We start from the raw sequence: 24,413 nt of genomic DNA on the forward strand, positions 1-24,413 counted from the left end.
GCTAGGGATCGACACCAAGACCTTAAGTGCTGAAACGAGGTATCTCCACTCAGTCTGCCAGTTAAGCTATAAATCTGGGTGTGTGTACTGCATGGTGGAGCCCCACCATCCATGATGGACGGTGCAGATAGAACATGAATTAGTGGGGCCCACTACATCAAAATGGATAAAGAGAGAGAGATACGGTGAGATAGAGAGGAGGGACCCTGTCACTATGGGCCCTCTGTAAGCCCCGTATCCTAGACTGTATCGTTCCTTAGGCTTCCGCAGTCTTCCCGGTCGAATTCTGCAACCTTCGACCCTTAACCGGTATTTGCGCGTGACCTTGATTCTCATGCCGTCAACCCGAGTTAACTCAACCCAGGACTTATACCTTAGTGACCGTGTCGTCGCCGCGGTTCCGATGTCGCGACTCGCGCGCCGAGGCGATACCGTGGTTGGGAGATGTGGGCCAGCGTTCGGTGCTAGGAAAACGCCGTGCGTACGAATCCCGAGAGAATCTCTACAAGGTGTCACATCAATCAATCAATCCATCAATCCCATCATGACAAGTACACATCACCTTTCACCCTTTCCCAAGCAAGCCCCAAAGTCAAAAAGTTCTTACATAAGCCATACCTTCTCTTACAACTTTTGCCACAAAAGTCAAAAGCCTCTTACACCCATCACCACCACATCCATCACTCCATCACCCATCACTCTCTCTCTCTCCCTTTACAAGTCTCTCTCTCTCATTTTCAAACTCTCCCATAAGCAAGAAAATTCCATACGTATGAGCTCTCCAACTCTTCCAAGCTACAAGTGTGGCCCACCTTTCCATCCCTAGATCTCTCATCCTAGCCATCCATTTCTCATCTTCCTCCACCAAAGAGAAGCACAAGGAGTTAAGGAAGCCAAGGAAGAAAGAAGATCAAGCGGTGGGTGCTTTGATAGGGTAGCTTAATCTTTTTTTTAGATGGGCCAAGTGAGGCCAACCGATCAATGGTTTGGATCTCACTTTGGACCCTAAGATGTTGTCGATGGCCCACTTGGATCATCATGATCATTCCATGATGGGGCCACTCTCCATGGACCCCATCATGATGTTTATTTTCCTTGCATACCTAGGGTCATCTAGACTGTCTATTTTAGTGGAGAAGGGATCTCCACCGTTGGATGTTGATTTAATGGGCCCATGTGTAATGGGACCCACTTGATGTATGTTTGGTTGCAAGGGAGGGCCCATAGTGTCAGGGTCCCTCCATCACGCGGGTCCCACTTTCTATCTCTCTCTCTCCCTCTCTATTTCTTTTTTTATGTGATCATAGCATGGTTGTATGGCCCACTTGGATAGACCCCACCCTGAGGCATGTATTTTATCCAAAACATCTAGAAGTGGGGCCCACCTTATATGTGTTATACCCACACCACCCATCATGAAGTGGCCCACGTGAGCAAGGCCACCACCAGCTGTGAGAACCCGTCCAGCGTCCAGGGACGCTGGACGTCGCTGGTAAAACACAAGTAGCAGCTTGTTTCCAAGCTCATTGGGTGGCCCGCTCATATAAGCCCCATCTTGATGTACATTTTTAATATATACCGTCCATTCCTTTACCTAGATCATTTTAGACGTTGAGTTGAAAACTGAACTCAATCCGATGTTCTGGTGGGCCACAGCATAGCAAACGGTGGTTGTTATCGTTAAAAATTCACCTAAGGTTTTAATGCACCAAAAGATATTAAATATTGGGCTTGTTTGGCTTGTATTGAGATATGGGAAACAATGACGAGGTTGGATTCATCCGATGTGAGCCCTACATGTGAAAAACCGTAAAAAAATTGGTTTTAAAAAAAAAATAAAAAATTTAAACAAGCAGCAGCCGCTGTTGCTGCCAGAGGCGCAGGTAGCGCCTACGCGCGTTGTAGGCGGACGGGCGTACTAGGCAGCAGCCACGGCTATAGCCGTGGGCCTCACCTTGATGTTTATTTGTCATCCAATCCGTTCATGAGGTGGGCCACTCCTAGAAGTGGGCCCCCTCCAAATTTCAGCACCATACGGCACTCGGGTGGCCCACACTGTAGGAAACAGTGGAATTGAACCTCTACCTTTGAAACCCTTTTTGGGTCCACAGAAGTCTTGGATCAAGGTGAAATTTGTTTTCACCCTTCATCTAGGTCTACTTGACCTTATCAACGGGTTGGATGGGGTATAAACATTATGGTGGGCCCCACATGGAGCCCACAGTGGTGTATGTGTTTTACTCCCACCGTCCAGGTGGACGGTGGAGCCCACTGTGATGTTTGTGTTGAGCCCACAGTGGGTGTGTCCCTGTGCGTGCGTGTGTGGGTGTGTACGTGTGTGTATATATATATTTATATATATATATATAAAATATTATATTATATATAATATTGTATGTAATATATATATATATATATATATATATATTATATTATATTATATATAATTTATTGGTGATGGGAGGCCCATCTCAGTTTACTTGTGGCCCGTGGTCGAGGCCCACTTTGATATGTATTTAAGGCCCATCTCAGTTTACTTGTGGCCCATGGTTGAGGCCCACTTTGATATATATGTAAGGCCCATAGGTCGAGGCCCATTTGAAGTATTAGGGGCCCATGGTTTAAGGCCCATTAAAATGTATTGGGGCCTATGGGTCGAGGCCCATTTGATGTACATATAAGGCCCAATTGGTGTGGCCCATTTGATACACATAAGGCCCATAAGATTAGGCCTATTTGATGCATTCTAAAGCCCACGGGTTATGGCCCATTGCAATGCACATAAGGCCCATTGGTGCGGCCCATTGATGTGGCCCATTTGATGAATATGAGGCCCATATGATACGGCCCATTTGATGTATTGAAGGCCCAATGGGATATACCTAAGGTCCATTGCAATGTGCAATCCCAACATGATTTATGTAATGATGTTTACGACGGGCTATACCTTGGGAGCAATGGCGATTTGACGTCCCCATTGCAAGTTTAGTGTTGGTTAAATGTCCGCATTATGACTTCCCCTAGGGCCCATACGTGTAATGTGTAGGCCGTCTAGGCCCATCTTCGTTATGAACATCATTCATCCCATATAACATGTATAGTTCCATGACTCATGATCATATGCATCATACGTATGCTTGATATGAGAAATGACTGATCATAGCATATACCTTCGGGCAGATTGTTTAGGGGCTCCCGTATAGGGGATGTTGCCCTACATGAGTGCACGATACGCGCAGGATTGTTGCATGACTGGATAGGGTAATTCATACATTCGCATTGTGTGATATGGTTACTGTACGCCCTAACGACATAAGGGCCGTAGCCTCCATAGACGTATCGTGGTTGGCAGGATTGGATACCAGAAATACTATTCTACATGGGGTGCTATAGATATCCCTGGGTGAAAGTCCCTAAACCCTTATGGTACCAAGAGGTTACTCCAACGTCTAGACCGAGTAGGTGCATGAGCGCTGAGTGCCGATTACCAGACGGTTGCGCTTTCCACTGTGTCGTGGTCGGTTGGAAGGGGGTGCGGCCTTACCCGCCCGAGTGTAGGGGATAATGCTAGGCTGAGTCTGACCAGCTCGAGGAATGGGTCCGCTATTGACGAGCCGAGCCCGATATTGGCAGGCGGATAGTGAGGTCTTTTTCACTCACCTTATTGCGTGCGATGGGGCGGCAATCTGGCTTGGAGTGTACTATACCCCGGTAATATTCCATATTTTGAGTTGTATCGATATGTGGACTTAGATGAGGATTTGTATGCTTGTATTGCATTTCGCATTGCATGGCCTTGGTATGGCCGACATCATTCTTTGCACCGCATGGCCTTGGTACGGCTAATGGTATTCTTAGCATTCATTGGCATGTTCCGCATTACTCTGATACTGCATAACTACATTACCACCTTGAGCATACACTTTCACCACCCTCTAAGCTTTCTATAAGCTTATGCACGACCGTTGCGTGTAGGTGACGTTGGATCGCAGCAGCGCTGAGGCTTGGACGCGTGGCAGATCATTTTAGAGTTTTTGTTCTTCATCATTGTATTTCCCTTTATGCTCATTGTACTTGTAAAGTTTTTGATCATAGTGGAAATATGATGGAGTTTTTGGTTGTTGTTTGTGGGTTATGCCTTTAGTTATGCTTATTACGAATCAAACTGATGTTGAAAATCCTCCTCGTAGCATCACAGGATCGGAACCAGGCGAATGGGCGCTGGGAGCCGAGAATGGGGTTCTATGGAGGCTGTCGGCACCGGATTCGACGATCAAAAATTTTGTGAGCCCGGTTTCCGAGTTTGGGGCGTGACCCTCTCCATTTCTTACATTCATACATCAAATGGGCCATACTTGGAGTTGAGAGAGAGTGTTGGACGTGTGGAATTTCTCATGGGATTTGGATATTTGCTAGAGAATGAGAGAGGGAGATAGAAATAATGGGTTTAAGGATGGATGGAGTGGTGTTATAAGGATGGGAGATGGATGCGTATGGGTGAGTTTTAAAAATTTGTAAAAGGAGTATGGTTATGTTTGAAAATTGTAAAAAGGAGGAATGGTGAGGGGAGAGAGAGGTTTGACTTGTGGGAAAAGGGAGAGGCCACTTGTACTTGTTGTTGGGTGAGGTGGCATGGAGGTAAGGTGGTGTACTTGTCTTGATTTGATGGACATATCGTAAAGATTCCCTCGATATTCGCAACGTGCCGCGTTTCTTCAGAATAAATGCAGGCCCACATCTCCTGGCTTAGATATTGGTTCGCTGCGCGAGTTGCGGCGTTGGAACCACGGCGACGACGCGGTTGCTAAGATACAAGTTTCGTTTTGAACCGACTTTGGTATGCGGGACCCGGTTTAGGATCGCGCGCAAACGTCAGATACGGTTCGAGGATTATCGGAATTCGACCGAAAGGACCGCGAAAGCCAATGGACATGGGCCTTACAACTCTCCCCTCTAAATAAAAAATTTCATCCTCGAAATTTGCACAATCATTGCAAGTAAACATAACTTAAAAAGAAAGAGGAAATATGGTATCATCATATAAAATTGGAGATGGCATACATGCTACAACATACAATCAATCATCAAAGAGATGGGGATAGCGCTCTCGAATCTTAGCCTCGCGCTCCCAAGATGCCTCATCGACGGAATGGTAACCCCATTGAACCTTCACCAAAGGAATGACTTTGGTCCAGAGGACCTGCTCCTTCCGATCAAGGATACAAACTGGCTGCTCAATGTAAGAAGCGTCCTCATGAACCTCCAACGGCTGACAATCAATAACGGAAATGATGTCTGACACACACTTTCTCAACATAGAGACATGGAAAATGTTGTGGACGCCAGACAACTGAGATGGTAAAGTAAGCCGATAGGCCACGGTGTCAATGAGCTCAGTGATCTCAAAAGGTCATATGAATCTCGAGGCAAGCTTGCCCTTTGCTTCAAATTGAACTACGCCCTTCATGGGCGAGACCTTGAGATACACCTGGTCCCCTACATCAAATTCCAAGGGACAACGCCGGTGATCAGCAAAACTCTTCTGCCGGCTCTGAGCTGTGCGCATCCTCTGCCTGATGATATCGTTAACCTTTGACGCCTGTTGCACAAGCTCGGGACCTAGGAGACGCCGCTCTTCAACCTCGGTCCAACAACTCAGAGATCTGCACGATCTGCCATATAGTGTCTCAAAAGGAGTCATGCCAATGGTTGCCTGATAGCTGTTGTTGTATGCGAAATCAGCCAATTGTAGATGCTCATCCCAGCTACCCCCGAAATCAATCGTGCAGGCCTGAAGCATATCCTTAAGGATCTGGTTGACCCTCTCGATTTGACCATCGGTCTATGGATGGTACGTGGTGCTGAGCTATAAATCAGTGCCCATAGCTCTCTGAAAGCTCCTTCAAAACTGAGACGTGAACCTCGGATCTCGGTCAGAAACGATAGAGACTGGAACGCCGTGCATTCTCACAATCTCCTTGATGAATAACCTCGAAAGCCGGTCTAAAGGCCAAGTCACACGAATCGCAAGAAAATGTGCCGACTTTGTCAGACAGTCCACGATAACCCAGATTACGTCATGACCGTGCTGGGTCTTCGACAAACTTATAATAAAGTTTATAGATACGTGCTCCCACTTCCACATTAGGACGCTCAACGGCTGCAATAGACTAGGGGGTCTCTGATGATCGGCCTTGACACGCTGGCATGTGTCACACTCGGCCACAAAACTGGAGATCTGGAGCTTCATCCCTGCCCAATAATACTGTCTCCTCATATCACAATACATCTTCATAGAGCCAGGGTGGATAGAAAATCGCGATCGATGTGCCTCGGTCATAAGATCTCTGCGCAACTTAGGAATATCTGGGACACACAATCGGCCTCTGAGGCGAAGTCCACCATCAGAACCAATCTGTCAATCTATCTGACTCTCAGATGCTGCCTCTACATGATAATCCTATAACGACTCATCTGTCTGCTGAGCCTCGATCACCCTTGCGACAAGAGAGGGTTGAATCGATAGGCTCGATAGCTGAACGATAGAAGACTATAGACCAAAATCATAGTCGTACTCTGCTATATCCTTGAGCATCCTCCACTCCTGAATCATCATATGTGCCATTAGGTGATGTGGTTGACGGCTGAGGGTATCCGCCACCATATATGCCTTACCTGGGTGGTACTAGAGGTCAAAATCATAATCCTTCAGAAGCTCCATCCAGCATCTCTGTCTCATGTTCAGCTCAGACTGAGAGAGTAGATACTTCAAGCTCTTGTGGTCGAAGAAGAGCTCGAACCTAACCCCATAGAGATAGTGTCTCCAGACCTTCAGTGCGAAGACAACTGCTATTAGCTCCAAATCATGCGTGGGGTAGTTCAGCTCATGGACCTTGAGCTGATAAGACGCGAAGGCTACAGGCCTGCCGTGCTGCATCAGGACAGTACCTAAACCAATACGTGAGGCATCGGTAAATACAACAAATCCATCACTCCCAGAGGGAAGAGTAAGGACAGGAGTGGACGTCAGACGGTCCTTCAGCTCTACAAATGCTCGCTCACAGGCGTCACTCTAAATAAACTCTGCGTCCTTCCGAGTCAACTTGGTCAATGGGGCTGCGATACGGGAGAAGCCCTCAATGAAACGTCGATAGTATCCCACTAAACCAAGGAAACTGCGGATCTCAGACGAAGTCGTGGGCTTACCCCACTGATGCACTGCCTCAACATTTGAGGGGTCCACTGCGACACCCTCCCTCGTCACCATGTGACCGAGGAATCTCGCCTCCTCCTGCCAGAACTTGCACTTCTCCAGCTTTGCATACAGCTGGTGGGCACGGAGGGTCTGCAAATCGATCTCCAGATGCTGCTTATGCTCCTCACGGGTCCTCGAATAGATCAGAATGTCGTCGATGAATACTACAACAAACAGATAGAAATATAGATGGAAGACCTCATTCATCATTCATCAACTGCATGAAGACCGCGGGTGCATTGGTCAGTCCAAAGGACATGACCTGAAACTCAAAATGACCGTAACACGTCCTGAAAGCCATCTTCGGGATGTCCTCCTCTCGAACCTGAATCTGGTGATAACCAAAATGCAAGTCAATCTTCGAAAAGAACTGTGTACCCTGCAGCTGATCAAACAAATCATCTATCCTCAGGAGCGGGTACTTGTTCTTGATCATGACTCGGTTGAGCTTGCAATAATCTAAGCAAAACCTCAATGAGCCATCCTTCTTCCTGACGAAGAGTACCGGTGCTCCCCAAGGAGAACTGCTCGGACGAATGAATCCTAACTCACGCAACTCGTCCAACTGTCGCTGCAGCTCACGCAACTCCATCGGTGTCATACGGTACAGGGCCTTCGAGATAGGCGCGGTACCAGGCATAAGGTCTATCTGGAACTCAATATGACGATGCAGCGGCAATCCCGAAATCTCCTGGAACATATCGAAAAAATCACAAACAACCAGCCACTGATCAATACAAAATGGTAATAGGCTCCTCGACGGCGCAAGACATTAAGCATGACAACGACTCTCCTCTAGGCTCGGCGACGAACTGAAACTGTGGTAAGCCGGGTATAAAGAATGTGATGGTCCTCGCGGAACAGTCCAACACAACGTGGTACTCGGTAAGCCAATCCATGCCTAGGATGATGTCAAAATCTGACATCGACAGCACGAATAAATTGGAGGACAAAAAGATATCACCGACCAGAACCGGGCAAGATGAACAGAAATGGCCCAATACTGTGGTCTTCCCCAAGGTCGTCGATACGGTCAACCCCTCGCGAGCAGACTTTGTCGAAATCCAGTTGAATAACAAAAATCCTCGGACATGAATGAATGCGATGCACCGAAATCAAATAGTACACGTGCAATACATGCGGATATGGAAAGGATACCCTCAATGACTCCTCCAGATGACTACGGATCCTGCTAAGCCGCATAGAACCTGGCCTGAGCTGGTTGGGGAGGTGCATGTTCCCTCTAAGGTCTATGGTGCTGCTGCTACCTCTGCGGCGGCCTGTACTACTATCTCTGCTGCTGCTGGGGCCTCGGCAGCTGAGGTGGCTGCGGTCACTGCTGATGGGGTCACTGCTGTGCTAGAGGCTGCTGCTAAGGTCGCTGCTGTGCTGGAGGCTACTGTGGTCCTCTCGACTGCTGCAGATGAGGATGAGGGCACTCAGACAGGCGGTGCCCTGTCCCACCACATCCAAAACAGGTCCCTACAAATAGCTGCTGGGGTGGCGCTGGAGGTGCTGGTGGGGCTGCTGGTGCTCTAGCAGATGGGTGGCTTCTGTACCTCTGTGGTCGTTGATGCTGCTGGGAGCTACTGGAGGGGGCTGCCTCTTCCGATTCTGTCCTCTCCTCTGATCCTGATCGCTCTATGAGCCAACTCACTTAGTCTCTTAAATCTGAGCCCTTCGCACTACTGCCTGGAAAGTCAGGAGCTCGTGCCCAATCACACAGCCTCGAAGACCGTAACGTAAGTCGTTCTTAAAAAAGCATGCCTTCCGCCCCTCATCATCAACCATATATGGCGCGAACCTCGATAGACCCACAAAATGGGCCGCGTACTGCGCCACAATCATATCCCCCTGCACTAGAGTCTCAAACTCCAGTGCTCTCTGACATTGAATGTGGTCAGGGAAGTACTGCTCCTCGAATCGGTCGATAAAGTCCTCCCATGTCCATACATAATCAGGTCCTGCAACACGGGTAACAGAGATCCACCAGTGCTCGGCCTCTCCCTGGAAAAGAAATACAGCCAACCGGACTCGCTGCTCGATCGTACATGACATGGTATCGAAGATCTTCTCCACATCAGAACACCATCTCTCGGTTACAGTCGGGTCTGGCTCACCTTAGAAACGCGGGGGATCGAGCTATCTAAACACTCGAAGAAGGGCACTCGCGGGCTCCTGCTCAGCTTGGGTTGGAGAAACAACTGGGCAGACCCTGCCCCTAAAGCACAGCAGTCACAGCCTGCAACATTTGCTGTAACTGCGAGGCACTCACAAGCACGGTCAGATCCGCACCAGCATCAGGTGGAGGAACATCATCCTCAGGAAGGGGAGCAGGAATCTCTGGCGATGGAACGGGAGGCACAGGTTGTAAAGATGAAGCCTCAAGTGGTGGAGCGGGGTGCGCTCGGGTCGCTCTCCTGGGCGGTATGTCCTATAGGAAAGAACAATGACGCTAATCAACCTTGAGAATCGCACGTTAGGGAACTCAAACGGAAGGTTACGCACCTGGAACCTAATCATCCTAAACTCATAGCGAACATGTAATGTTGTTCTCTGTTATTCCCAAGTTATGCTCTGATACCAACTTCTGTCATGCCCCGAACTCGGAAACCGGGCTCACAAAATTTCCAATCACCAAATCCGGCGCCGACAGCCTCCGTAGAACCCCATTCTCAGCTCCCGGCACTCATTTACCATGTTCTGGTCTTGGGATCCTACAAGGACGATTTCTAATATCACTTTAATTCATATGAACATAACCATAAGCATAACCCACGAACAATAACCACAAGAACACCATCACAAAATCCACTATGATCAAAAACTTTTGAGTACAATGCATATAAAAGGATAATATAAGATGATGATAATAACAGGAACCCCAAAAGCTCGACTGCACGCTCCAACTCTGACAAGGCTACGGCTGCGTCCTGGCGTCACCTGCATGCATCGATCGTGCATAAGCTTATAGAAAGCTTAGAGGGTGGTGTAAGTGTGTGCGCAATATAAGCGTGCTCAGAATGAAAAGTCAGAGTAATGCGGAATTATGGTGATGAGTACATGAATGCAATCGGCCATATCAAGGCTATGCGTTGCAAGATTTGAATGCTATCGGCCATAACACGGCCATGCGATGTGAAATGCAACTCAAGCATGTCAATCCTCATCATGTATCAGTACAGTTCTCATTCTAGATAATCATCGGGGTTTAGTACACTCCAAATGGCACTGTCGCTCTCCTCGCCGCACAGTCCAAGTGAGCGTAAGAAACCTGACTATCCGCTTGGGCAATAGTTTGCCAATACCTACCCGACACGTCGATAGCAAACCCATTTATGAGCTAGTCTAACTCAGCCTAGTATTGTCCCATACCCTCAGGTGAGTAAGGCAACACCCCTTTCCAACCGACCACGGCACAGTGGGAGACACGACCACGACAGAAGTAAAAGGAAGCTTTAGCTGTCACAAGAGCGGTATATTGAGAAAGTCCTAAAGCGGTTCAATATAAATGTAGCGAAGTCGGTCAGTACTCCACTGGATGGTCACTTCAAATTAAGTGACAAGCAGTGTCCGAAGATGAAAGCAGAGGTGGACGAGATGCAGAAGATACCCTACGCGTCAGCAGTAGGAAGTTTCATGTATGTTATGGTGTGTACACGCCCGGACATAGCATATGTGGTTAGTATTGTCAGTCGGTATCTTGTCAATCCTTGCAAAGAACATTTGACAGTGGTGAAATTGATACTACGGTATCTAAGAGGCTCATCCAGGTTAAGCCTATGCTATGGTGACAAAAAACCTGTGTTAGAGGGCTACATAGATGCAGATATGACAGGTGACATAGACTCTAGGAAGTCTACATCGGGATTCATGTTCACGTTTGCAGGGGAGCGGTCTCTTGGCAGAGCAAGCTACAGAAGGTCGTAGCATTGTTGACGACAAAGGTCGAATACATTGCAATCATAGAAGCATATAAAGAGATGCTTTGGATAAAGAGGTTTCTACAGGAACTTAGCCCGAAGCAGGATCAGCACGTGGTCTATTGTGATAGTTAAAGTGCTATACACTTAAGCAAGAATCCAAGTCAGCATTCTAAGTCGAAGAACATAGAGATACAGTATCACTAGATCAGGGATACTTTAGAACATAAGGTGTTAAAGCTTGAGAAGGTCCACACGAACAATAATGGGTCAGACATGATGACCAAGGCTTTGCTTAAGGGCAAGATTGAACTTTCTAGAAACCGGGCTGGCTTGAAGAAGGTGAACCTCCCGTGTTGAAAAGGGAGAGATTTGATGGAGTTTTCCTCCTCAGTTCAAAGGAGAGATAGTACAGTAGGGTGAAAATTGGAGTGTTTCACTACGCTGCTCGACCGGTCGAGGGTGGTGCTCGACCAGTCAGGCCTACCTTGACTCAAAGTTCAGCGAGCAATTGAGGTATTTCTTTCACGTTGCTCGACCAGTAGAGAAGTTTGCTCGACCGGTCGAGGGTGCCACTCAATTGGTCGAGGACTTTGCTTGACCAGTCGAGGTTACGCAGATTCGTTTCCAGATTTAATGCGAACTGTGTAAATTTGAGGCAGTTTCGCAAGAGGTGCGAAAGGGAGTTTCATATACTATAAATAAGGGTCCCTAGGGCTTTTCTAGTGATGTAAGAGAGTTTTCTAAAGCTTTGCAAGGGTTTTCTAAAGGGTTTAGGGCTATCAAAGGTGAGAGATAAAGAGACAGAGAGAGGAAGCTTATGGAAGAGAGGTTCTACTCGGAGAGGTGATCTACTGTGCACTCGACATCTCAGCGCTTCTTCGTCCTCATAATCGGTGAGATCTCTTTATTTTTCTTTATTCTCTTATTGTTTATCCACTCCTATGTGAGTGAAGAAGGTTTGATCCAAGCGAGGTGTGCTTGTGATCAGTTGTAATGTTCTACTTTATAGTGGATTGTTGCTCTGGACTAGGTCCTGTGGTTTTTACCTCTTTGAGGGTTTTTCACATAAAAATCTTTTGTGTCATGTGGTTTGTGCTTTGATTTATCTTATTGATTTATTATCCCATAATTCTGGTGTTTTTAGGAGGCTAGATCATAAGGTTTTGTGCAACGGCCCCCAACAAATAAATGATCTTTTTTCATTGTGCATTGATAACAACAATGAATCATTTCTAACTAGCATTTTAGCTGAGTATTTTAAAACTCAGGCATCATCGGTATACAATTATAATTCGCTAATGTAATAAGCTTACAATTATATTATAAATGCTAACAATACCAATGCCATTTTATATGTGTATATGTAGCTGGATACGATATATATCGATAAGAGATGCGAGTTGCTTGGTTGGGGCTTACGTGGTGTTGTTACTCATGATCAAGTACATGAAGTTAGTCCAAATGCAGTTGTCCATTGTGAGCTAGTAGCGAAGGGAGCTTTTGTTGTTAGCCTGACTGAGATTATACACCCTGGTGCTCCTTTGTGGAAAGAAGATGGATTTGCATCTACACTTGGAGAGGTCGGTCCGGGATCATTTGTGGAATAGGGGAAGCAATCAATGAGATTCCAATAATTTAAACAAATATAGTACTTTATAATTGAACATATAGTAATTTGGCTTAAGTGAGTTTTGATTAGGGCTTACATGGTGCTTTTTTTTTCTATTTTTCTAGTTACTCTATATGATGTTTGGCTTGTTCCTTTTCTAATCTTGAACTAATTTGGTACTCTATGGTTCAACATATTTCTAGTCTGCATGTTTTTTCTAGTTACTCTATATGATGTTTGGCTTGTTTTTTTTAAAATTTTTGGTACTCTGTAGTTCATCGATATTTATAGTCTACATGAATTTTGCACTATATATTTAAATATATTTATAGTCTTAGGCTCCATTTGGTCATCACATTGGTGTTCATGAATGTAAATTTATCTCAAACCAAATGGATCTTAAGCCATTTTTTAACTCTGCCAATGCAACTCCTTGCATTACCGGTCCCAAGCCCGAGTAAAGGAGGAGGGAGAAGAGCTTAAAGGTGAGTTTTATCATATATATTTTTTTCCATTTTTTGAAGCTGCTATAATTTTTGAGTTTATTTTTGCTTGCAGGCTGGCAAATTTGCTTGCATATATCTATTGGCATATGGCCTTACAATTCTTAGAAGTACTCATGGAACTTAATAGGATGATTGGCCAATAAGTTCATTCATGTTAGATCTGATGATTTTACATTCCATCATATGGCCTTACAACTCTCTTACAATTTTACTTGATTATTTTTTCTCGGTAGGATCTGATGATTTTACATTCATCCCATTTTTAAAAACCGCTCTACCTTTTCCAGATTCTAATAGTGTCTTGATATGCAGAACCCAGGCTTTGACTTCTCACAAGCCCAGTTTAGTGGAAATTGCCTTGATCCAAGGACATTCATGGGCGGCAAATGCTCTGATTAATGAGGGCAGTAAAGTCTCAGTATATGTTTTGCTTTAGCAGTGTTTTGATTGTGCTGGATTTTGGCTAATGCCTCACCATATGTTAGCTTGGCTATATGCTAGACTAGAAGATTCAAGCTGTTCAATATCTTTGGCCTTCTTTTGTACCACAACTACTAAAAAAAAAACCAAGAATATGGTAATTTTCTTTCACTTACATGACTCCACTACCAAAAAACTGGGCAAAAGCTACAAGTAAAAACTATAGCTAAAGGGCGATGGCTACGGTTAAAGTCCGTAGCACAACCATACCATTGGTGCCATAGCCATAGGTCTAAAATCTATCGCTACAGATAAAATCCGTAGCCACATAAACAATAGATATGGATAAAATCCATAGCCATTGTTTCTATAGCGCTAAGGTATTTATAACTACGGATTATATCTGTATCTAAAAGTAGAGCGAAAACCGTAGCAATAGGCTTAAATCAGCAACAGCTACGGTTTTCAGATAAACGACTACGGTGAATAGCCGTAGCTATATAAACGATAGGTACGGATTAAATCTGTAGCAATATTTTTCGTAGCTCTAAATTATATACAGGTACGGATTATATCTATAGCTAAAAGTAGAATGAGAACCGTAGCAAAAGCCTAAAATTAGTAAGAGCTACGGTTTTCAGTTAAAGGGTTACGATTAATATCCGTAGCTAATGCCTATTTGAATAAAAAAAAAATAGATAAAAATGGTACCTCTTACCATTGTAGTACACCCTAATAACTCATATAAGATAAAATAGATAAATACTTCATGGCTAAATCATTCGTTCATTCAATCAAACAAAATCATTCATTCATTCAATCAAACAAAATCATTCATTCATTCAATCAAACACAATCATTCATTCATTCAATCATATACCATCATTCATTTCCATTCACAAAAGTTCAATGCCAATATATGTAATAGTTATATGTCTATTTAAAGTTCTCATTAGCAGCAAGATCCAATGCCTTCTCGCAGCCAAATAGCTTCTCAACAATCGCAAGCGAAAACTCCATGGATGTGCCTCTACTGGTTATCAATTTGCCATCAAATAACACCCTATTCTCAGCTTTGCTTTGATCCGAAAGCTTACTGCACATGGTTGAAAATCAATTTCATCATACAAAATGGAAGAAATTGCATGTTATGACATTATACGTAAGAGGTTGAAAATGTGTTTGTGTGTGTTTTGAAGATTGAGCTAAAAATGCAATGGACCCACTTAGAACATGGCCATCCCAAGACCTGTATTCGACAAAATCATGACAGAATTTTCCATGAGTTGAGGCTTCTTAACATCCATCTACAGTAAGAAAGATGTTAGAAGAAAACCAGAATCACATGGAAAGAGCAACACATCGAAAATTCAAATCTCTGTTGGAAAAAATGAAAACTATAATTCCAAATACCCTCTTCCAATTCATGAAGAAAGACTAACGATCACATCGAAATCCATCGCTCTCCTCGAGGACCTGAAATTCCAAACTCCCAACCTCAAATTCAAGAAAAAAGAGCAAAAGAACAAAGCTGAATTCAAATCTCTCTCTGAAAATCTGCAAAACCCTTCACCAACTGTTCAACTAAACCCTTCATACCCCAACAACTGTTCCACACACTTCAAAAATCTGCTACCATTGTTCTATACAACAATGGCATTAAGATATATTTAAACAACAACTGTTAGTTTGGAACAACAACTTCCATTGTTCCATTGTTCCTTAGAAAATCTGCAAAAAGGATTTTCAATGGTATTTAATGTATAGAAAATTTGCTACCATTGTTGTGTGGAACGCAACCCTGTCTTTGCACTTCCTCTATATGCAATGCAACCCAACCCAACCAAAATTCAGGTTGATAGTGAAACCATTTCAGGATTAAAATAAAAAAATAAAACATAAAAAGAAAAAAAAAAGAAAAAGAAAAGAAGAAGAAGATGCATACCGAGTTTTGTTCCCAGCAAGGTTCGCAAAATTGTGATCCTCCATTGATGACGTTAAATGCAGGCACAGGCAGAACTAGAGTTTTGTTCCCAGCAAGGTTCGCAATTGTGATTTTTGCATAGTAGCTCATTGAATCTGTGATTGATCAAATGAACAGCTTAGATCGATGAATTGTGCTCTCAAAGTGACCCAGTGCAACTAAGAGTAATATAAGTTATTATGCTTTGATAGCAATGGATCATTTCTGTATTTCACTTTTGAGGAGATATATAATACTCAGGGTGCGTATGACGCTCCATACTTAGAAAATCTACATGCCGCACACAGTGACTCAAACAAATATTAATATACCATTGAATGCACAATCTTTAGATAAGTAAAGAATTTCGATCCACAGATATGTCGATAAGGGTGTAATCTGTGTGCATATTTCAAGAAAGTTGACTCTTGGCTATCAAAGAAAATAAAGAAAAATTTGCCAATACTTGGGTATTGGCCAATAAAGAGAGCTGAAGTTGACTCTTTAAAAGGAAGCAGAATAGGACATGAGACATGTTAGATGCAAGCTACAGTAGTTGAGAATTATAAAATATGATAAAGAGGTTCAACCATTAAGAAGTTAAATCAATGTGCTGAACTAAACAGCATTATCAAAACATTTCAAGTCTCAGAGATGTGCAAGGATAAATCAAAAAGTTGAACTTAGCAGCAATTTTTAAGATTGGCAATGGAATGATTAAGTTGATTACCCCATCAGATGTAGAAATGATAGAATGCAGATTTGGTATGGAGTTTGCACTTTCAATTTTAACAGTTACATGTATATCTGCACCACAGCCTGCAGAAACCATAGCAAAGGACATTGATAGCACATAAAACGTTCAACCAAACCAAAAATGCCATTCAGAATTTAATTGTATAGCCATTAAAAATATATATTTGTATTAAGTATTTACTTCAGAGATAATCCTTCAATTTGTGGACCACTTTCGCATCTTTGACAAAGGAAACAGCATAAAAGTCTACTTTATTTTCAACCCCAAACTTAATGTCATCCCAATCCTTTTCTGTAACAAAACAAATCAAATAGTTATCTACATTTGCAAAATAATAGAAGTTCATCATGTAATTAAGACCTTCCATTGGGATGGAAGCAATAAAAACAATGGCAAGTTTCCTAAAATTGAGAAGGATATGATGTGATGCATCCCAAAGTCTCACCAGTAATAGATGGCAATGTAGCACTTTTTCCTCAAACATTCAAATGTCGTCTAGACTTAAGTTCACCTCCATTAACAACTTCACATTGTAAGTGATATAGTTTATATCTCTATCTATTGTCAAATTTGTGGTGCCAAAATCACTGTTATATATAACTTGCATAAGTGAAGCTCTCTCAAGGATCAACATTCATAAACAAGCAAAGCTCACAAGACAAGACTCAAGCTGCAAGACTTCAAGAAGAGTACAAGGCAGTTTGTAAAGAACTCAAGACCCTTTCAAGATTGAGCTACATCAAGATTTCAAGATTGATCTACATCAAGACTTCAAGGCGCATACTTCAAGGTCACTAGTTCCTAATGTTTCAATGTCCTTACTTCTTGGTTGAGGTTTGACTGACCATAGGTTGACCTTAGAAGTAGGTCATTTCGGATACATAAATCGAATGTTTATTTTACATGAGTTTGGTCTGTTCTTCGACTAGTCCTAGGCCTTCTTCGACTAGTCCTAGAGTTGCTTCGACCAGTCTAAGAAATTTCTCGATCAGTCGTGGGTTTGTTACAAATTTCGGATAAAATTTGTTAGTCTTCGACTAGTCCAGGAATTTGTTCGACCAGTCGAAGGAACAGTGTCGACTGCATCTTCGACCTGTCGAAAATCTTCGACTTGAAATCCAGCGATGTTTTTTAGGTTCTTCGACTAGTCGAAGGAGACCTTCGACCTGTCATAGAACGGTCAAAGCATATCTCACCGGATTTTTCAAATATCTGTTATTGCTTCGAGTCGAAGAGCTCCCTAGACCAGTCGAAGACGTGATCTGCTCACCTATAAATAGTGCACGAATCTCAGAAGAAATCATCGAATTAATTAATCCATTCAAGCCAATCTTCGTCGAACTTCTGAGAGATAATTCTGTGCTCCATCTAAGCTAAGTGTGCTTATTTAATATTCTCTTTCCTTAGCTTTATTTAATTGATTTTGTTTCTGCTATTCCAATCTAATTTGATAAGAGGAATTGTTATTCCCTTTCTTTGGAATCAAAATCAATTAAGGCAAGCCCTATTTGGTTTAATTTAAAATCTATTAGAATTAGAACCATTGTAATTGAGTACTGGACATTGAACTTGGACATTCAATCATCTACTCGACTTGGTCTGCTACAACGAAGGAGATAATCGGTATTTTACATTTAATTGTAAATTCCTTTCTGTTTTGGTTTCTTTCAAGATTTACGAGAAAAATCTTATTGTATTGGTTATCCGAGGAGAGCCAGAAAACTCGAAGTGGGGTTTTTAATTGTGTAAGCTCACGACAAAGACACAATTGTAAAGGTTTTGGGTGAACTTGGGAAAACCTATTTTGTTAGTGAACGCTAATATCCTTTGTGTGAGGATATTAGGAGTGGAGTAGCATTCTGTGTGGCTGTTGTTTAACAGTTGGTGAACACACAGGCGAACCACTATAATCCCTTGTGTTGTGGTTGAATGATTTATACTTCTAATCTTTAATTATTCTTTTGTGGGATGTATGTATGGTGGTGAATGTTGTAATCATTTAATTCAATCATTGTGAGAATTTTGTAATAGTTTAGAATTTATTTTCTACTATTCCTTTATCAGCTTGATATTCAATTTCCTTTAAAAGTTGTTCCAGCAAGGTTGCCCTGCCATTTTTATAGTGTATGGCTGTCCCTAGAACAATACATTTGTGCTTACAATTTATTTCAATTCAGTTTGTATTTATTTCTGTATTCCTCTTCGGTTTGAGATTTGATACAAAGATCTTTCTAGAAATAAGGTTGTCCTACCATAAACTCTGGTTTTTGGTGTAAGGTTGTCCTTAGAACAACATTTGTATCAACCTCTCAAGATCTGAATTTTGAGGTTATTACTTTCCTGCATTGTGATTTACTTTGGCTATCATATTCTTTTTAATTCCGCTATTATAAGTTTTATTTGGCCTTGTCCTATTCACCCCCCTCTAGGACATATAGCTAGGCCTTTTCACACATCTGACAGAATCTTCTGTCTTGGACTTCACCACTAATGACATCATTCCTCCTAAAAAATGAAATTAAATCATTTGCACTAAATCATTATAGCGGCCTAGTTACATATCTTTACTTCCTAAAAGTTCAATTTTAAATATTTCAAATATCTGACAAAGAAAGCTTTTATGAGCTCCAAAATAAATGTGAGGCTTGTGACTTTAGACAAACATTAAAAATACTGTAAAAATGACTTCATACTATACTTCTAGCGGCAAATATTCAGCATACAATTTGCTCCTTAGATTTCCATCATTGGAAACTCATTTTCTAACTATTAAATAGTATCATTTTCATTACGGCTAAGTGCGTCAACACATTTAATAAGCTGTCCTTCATATTCCAGTAATTCGTAAATAATACGAAATTACTGTGCTCCATACTCAGAAAATGCTCCAGCTCCCTTAGATCACTATAAGTTACTGTGCTCCTAGTATAACCAAAGAAAAAGATACAAATACAACTTCACCTTGAATTGTAGGGTACTGTTGATAGCATCACTTATCAGTTCCCAGTTTGGACCCATATCATGCATGAGGACAACAAGTGCCTGAAATAAGAAATTTTAGTTAGGGAGTTCTCCATTGTCCTTGCAATTATCCAAAATGATAATATGGTCAGGAGGAGCACACTGACCTGGTCTTCAAAAACTAACCATGGACTTCCTGACCCTGACTATCCAGCAAGTATCTACAAAGGTGAAAGGACAAAGGTACTAAAATTCTACAAACATTTGACTTTACTCTAAGTAATCTTTAGAAGTAACATGCACTAAAATTTTGCAACCATTTGACTTTGCTGTAATGCAATCTTTTGAGCTAACAAACACTCCTTAAAGTTTGTGGTATCTTATTAAAAAACCATGTTGAACATTAGATTTCATATTTATTCTATTTACATGGGTTTCGATTTCTCAAAACCATTAAAATGACCAAACAGAAATTTCAAAAACAGAGTGCCAACATCAATGAAAATACAGCTTCTAACAGGAACTTCATTTCCATCAATGAAAATATTCCATAAGTTCTCAAGACATAAAAAAGCATAGCTAAACCAACATGGAAGTCAAAAGATGAAAGGTTGTGCTTAAGAGAGATCTATGAGCCATGATATTAGAATGGTTAAAAAGAAAAAAATTGAAATGATGAAATAAAAATTCCAATTCACTAGCCCATAAGTGGCAGCCCAAATATGTTGAATCAAGCACTACTGTGTAATTACCGTGAAACAAGCACTACTGTTGAATCAAGCACTACTGTGTAACTACTGGGAAATGAGAAGCTTAGACCTTTGAAGGAAATTGCTAATGAGTACAACCTAGAATGGGACTCTTCAAGCACTAAAGAAGAATTTAGTAAAAAGTATGAAGATTTGTTGGGCAGCATCTTGTGTGTGTGGGTTAAGCTGCATCTTGAAAGTGCTCAGCTGGCACTCCACTCAATACTCACAAATCCCACCTGTGATTTGAAAGGCGTTGTCTGAAAAATCCAGAAGGTGCATTTTGCATTGGTTGCACATTAGATGGAAAGTGAGCTCATAAGAAACAAGTACGATGGCCATTCTATCACCAATGGAAATTTAGTACACCCAAAAGCAAGGTTGCTTAATGGCTAAAATTGCATTCTAAACTTTTCATCTTATGTGGCTATTGATTTTCTAAACAAATCTATCTGATTCCCAAACAGCTCTAAACATGCACCACTACAAGCCATGCCTGCTAACCTGCCATCGTTGTGGGACATCTTAGCCATGCATCATGTGGAACTGTGTAGATGACCTTGTCTGAAAGGCAGTCCTCTCAACTCATCAGGTGAGCCACACATATGAAACCAATAAGGCAATGAGACTGTTTGAGAGATTGCTACTGGTCCACATTCAGCATGCACATATGGCGTGCCTGGTGGGTGGACCAGCCTGAAATTTGGGTCAGGTAATTGTCATAGCAAGTCCCTCCTGATGCATAACTTTGATTCTTCACACAAAGCATGTATATGTTTGTTGAGATTCATTAAATTCCCAAGTTCTGGAGGAATAGAACCAAAAAATTGATTTTGAAAGAGGGAGAGGACTGTCAGCTTTGTCAAGTTCCTTAAAGTGGAAGGGATAGAACCTGTTAGACTGTTATTGGAAAGATTAATATTTTCGAGATTCATTAAATTCCCAAATTGTGGAAGAATTGAAATTTTGGATATCTCCTTTTTCATCACAAATTGAGAGTTGTGTTTCAGGAGACAATTTAAGCTGCTTCAGTACCTAAATGGCATCCACAAACAAGAAATGCTTCAAAATACCAAATGAAATTGAAACTATTTAAAGTACCAGAAAGTAAAACAGGCATGAACAGTGCAAAAAATATGGCTACAAGAGCATTTTCTTCTAACAAAGCCTGGATGTATTACCGCAATAGAGAAAGATGGCATAAAAGGCTCTAGCAAAGAGGCAAGCAGATAAACAAGCCCAACTGAAGTCTTCATTACAATGGAACAGGAAGCTGGGTCTTCCTTGTAAAGCTTCCAGAATTAGCTGTCCTGTATTACATATTAAAAGTAGTGCAGTTACAGTTCAGCAGAGAGATAAATCACAGGCAAAGGGGGCAATTTTACAAGCTTACTTGTAGATAAGCATTTCCCACACCAGAAATGCTCATTGTAGTTCTAAGACCTTGCTTCAGTTTAACCTAAAACAAATGACAAGCCAAACATTTGTGATTTGAATAATAGCATTGAGAGAAAGATTCCCAAAACCAAGCTAGTGCATGTTATAAGTTGCACATCCAGTTTTAAAAGAGAAAGATACGAGTTGCATGTCCAGTTTCAAAAGAGCAATAAAAAACACCAAGGATACATCAAATGATTCAAATCACCTTATCCATGGCTTCTAAATACTGATCAACATGGTTACTAACTTTCTCAGCTAATGTCGTAGTTAAGAGATGTGATTCTGCATTTGGAGCATCAGGAATGGTGGAATCGTATCCTAATTAGGTTAAGATTGTTAAGTCAATGTGATTTTTTCATTGTAGCATGAGGTTGAATGTTGAATCTAATGAACAGTCTAGATAATGGATTGGAATGTCAAAGTGTCTTAATGCAACTTGGAACACTATAACGTATAGGGGTATGAGAGCAATAGAGCATTTCTCAATCATTTCTAAATTGGATACATCCTAATAAAACTATGATTGTATATGAATCTATGCTTATTAATATTATAGTTTTAAAACTCAATGACTTAACTCAAAACATGTTTGGGGTTGTTTGGATGCACCCTCAAAAGGGCCTTTCGACATCTAAATGGCATTTTGAGCCAAACCCAGTTCGTTTTATGCATTTGGATACACTTTCAGAGACTCCATCTCATTCCCACTAGGTAAAATTGGAGCTGAAAAAAGTAGATGTGAAAACCCCTCTAAAAAGCTCAGCTTATGATTGTGACTCGGTACTGAATTCACATGAAAACTGAGTCACTGGTCTGTTTCTTTTTTAATTAAAGTTAAGAAAGCCAAAGAATTTCAAACTCACAACCTTCATTAAGGAAGCAAAAGCCTTTAACCAATGCAGAATTGGTGTGGATTGTTAGTTTAAGCTTTTTTCTAAAACCAGGGTGTTTTCACCACATAATTCTCAAGAACTCTGTTATTATCAAATAATGCCTTGCCTTATTTAAAGTACCAAAATGCGCTCATTGGTGAGTGAATGGGTTTGAGCATTCTGCAGCCCACATGATGCTATCCCACCATGATGATTATACAAATAAAAAAGCAGGCTGATCTAATCATTAGTTGGGCTACACCACAGAAAAAACCTCTAAAATCATGTGTAGCCAACCTAATGATTGGATCAAAGACTCACATTTAGTTCATATGATCATGATGGCAGAATGCTCCTGTTGGACGGGTTGGATGTCATAAACACACCACTTGAACCCCACAATGCTCGACTCTACCACTCCTTTTAGATTTTTTTTTTTTTAAAAGACAAACAAAGGGAATCTTAGTCATTTCACTCACCAAAAAGCACATTTTGGTATGAGTCAACAGGCTGGTAATCAGATTTCTTGAGGAATTTTTTGGTAAAAATCCTTTTAACCAAACATAACTAGAAATTTTTCTGCTAAAAAACAAGTTCATCTCTGTTAAACCCAGAAATGTTATATTGTGGAAAGCTGTAATCGTGTTGATTTCATTAACAATCAGATAAATATATAGAAGGGAGATTTAGGAAAATCCTAACAGATACATAGTATTAATAAAAGAGGTAGCATCCTAATTTATCTGATATCCTCTAACATTCCTCTTCAAACTCAAGGAACTCTGAAAGGAGGAACTCGAGTTTGAAAGGTACAATGAATATGAGCCAATCAAATGACAAATGATGAAGTGTGCATGAGGTGACGAAATGGCGAACAACTTCAAACAAGCAGATACTTTATTTACCAGTTATTAAGTATTTTATATATATATATAACAGTGATAAGAAATCATCCAATTAAAACAAAGAAGAAAAAGGCCTCCACAAACAATGGAAGAATTCAACCAAGCCATTGCAAAGAGACAAGAAGCCATGGCCCAATCAACCACAAGCCATTTGGCCTTCTAAAAGACCTCTTCTGGAGAAAGGATTCATCCTGTAAGGATCTCCTGTTGGGCTATTACGCTCAAGCCAAACTGACCCATAGAGTGGCAAGAAAAGATAAAAAATTGATTATAGATGTTTTATGAATGAGATCCCTTGCTAAGACACAAAGTAGAAGTGAACTACATCAAGATTAGACCAGGTCCTATTCAACACCTCTAGCCTTCTTGGTATTCTCATGCAGAATGACAACAAAAAAATAGCCTCTATCTATAAAATCATAACATTATTAACATCAGAGGTTTGAACTAGCTATATGGAGCTTGGCTCCTCCTTTTATCAAATGAAAGAAGCAAGAAGTCATTAAAACAGGAAAGCAGAGGAGATAGGCACGAATGGGTAATGGTACCAAGCTATTAAAATATACCACCTGCTCCTATTTTTGCAAGTTTATTAAACTTCCAAGAAATTTCCTTCACAGTGTGTGAATAGAAAATTTTGCTTCATAGTGTGCAAAACACATTCCACCAAGACCAATACAAGGATTCGCCAAGGTTTGGTTGGAAGCAGCAGAAATTCAATCCTGTGTAGCTTATACGGCATAACTAGCTCTATCCCTAGTTTGTCAACACCATTTCTGTGCAGTTGCCAGGCAAATTGAGGATAGACTATACCAAAATATGAGGATAGTCTGTCCTTTAAAGAAAGGTAGGATAACAAATCTTGGGCAGCGATTCATTACAGTAAATCCAGGCATATGTTTTTTTGCACGCATGGATCATATCTGCCACATGTACCACAATAGATGTGACAATGTGCCACAGGTGCCACTGTCAACCTTCAACCACTTACATGTGCCACATTCAACTTTCAACCATCCCACATGTGTCAATGTGCACATGTGACCCCAG

General features: G+C 41.6%; 1 long non-coding RNA gene across 1 annotated transcript; it reads right to left on the bottom strand.

The window, feature by feature from the left end:
• Nucleotides 1-16,408: 16,408 nt before the first annotated feature.
• LOC131221535 (uncharacterized) lies at nucleotides 16,409-16,967 on the bottom strand. Its single transcript, XR_009159387.1, has 3 exons — nucleotides 16,882-16,967; nucleotides 16,617-16,727; nucleotides 16,409-16,498 (listed from the first exon to the last, which is right to left on the bottom strand). It is a non-coding gene; the product is annotated as an uncharacterized LOC131221535 (long non-coding RNA).
• Between the last annotated feature and the right edge of the window lie 7,446 nt (nucleotides 16,968-24,413).

This window comes from Magnolia sinica, chromosome 12, assembly GCF_029962835.1.
Source record: "Magnolia sinica isolate HGM2019 chromosome 12, MsV1, whole genome shotgun sequence".
Classification (NCBI taxonomy): Eukaryota; Viridiplantae; Streptophyta; class Magnoliopsida; order Magnoliales; family Magnoliaceae; genus Magnolia; species Magnolia sinica.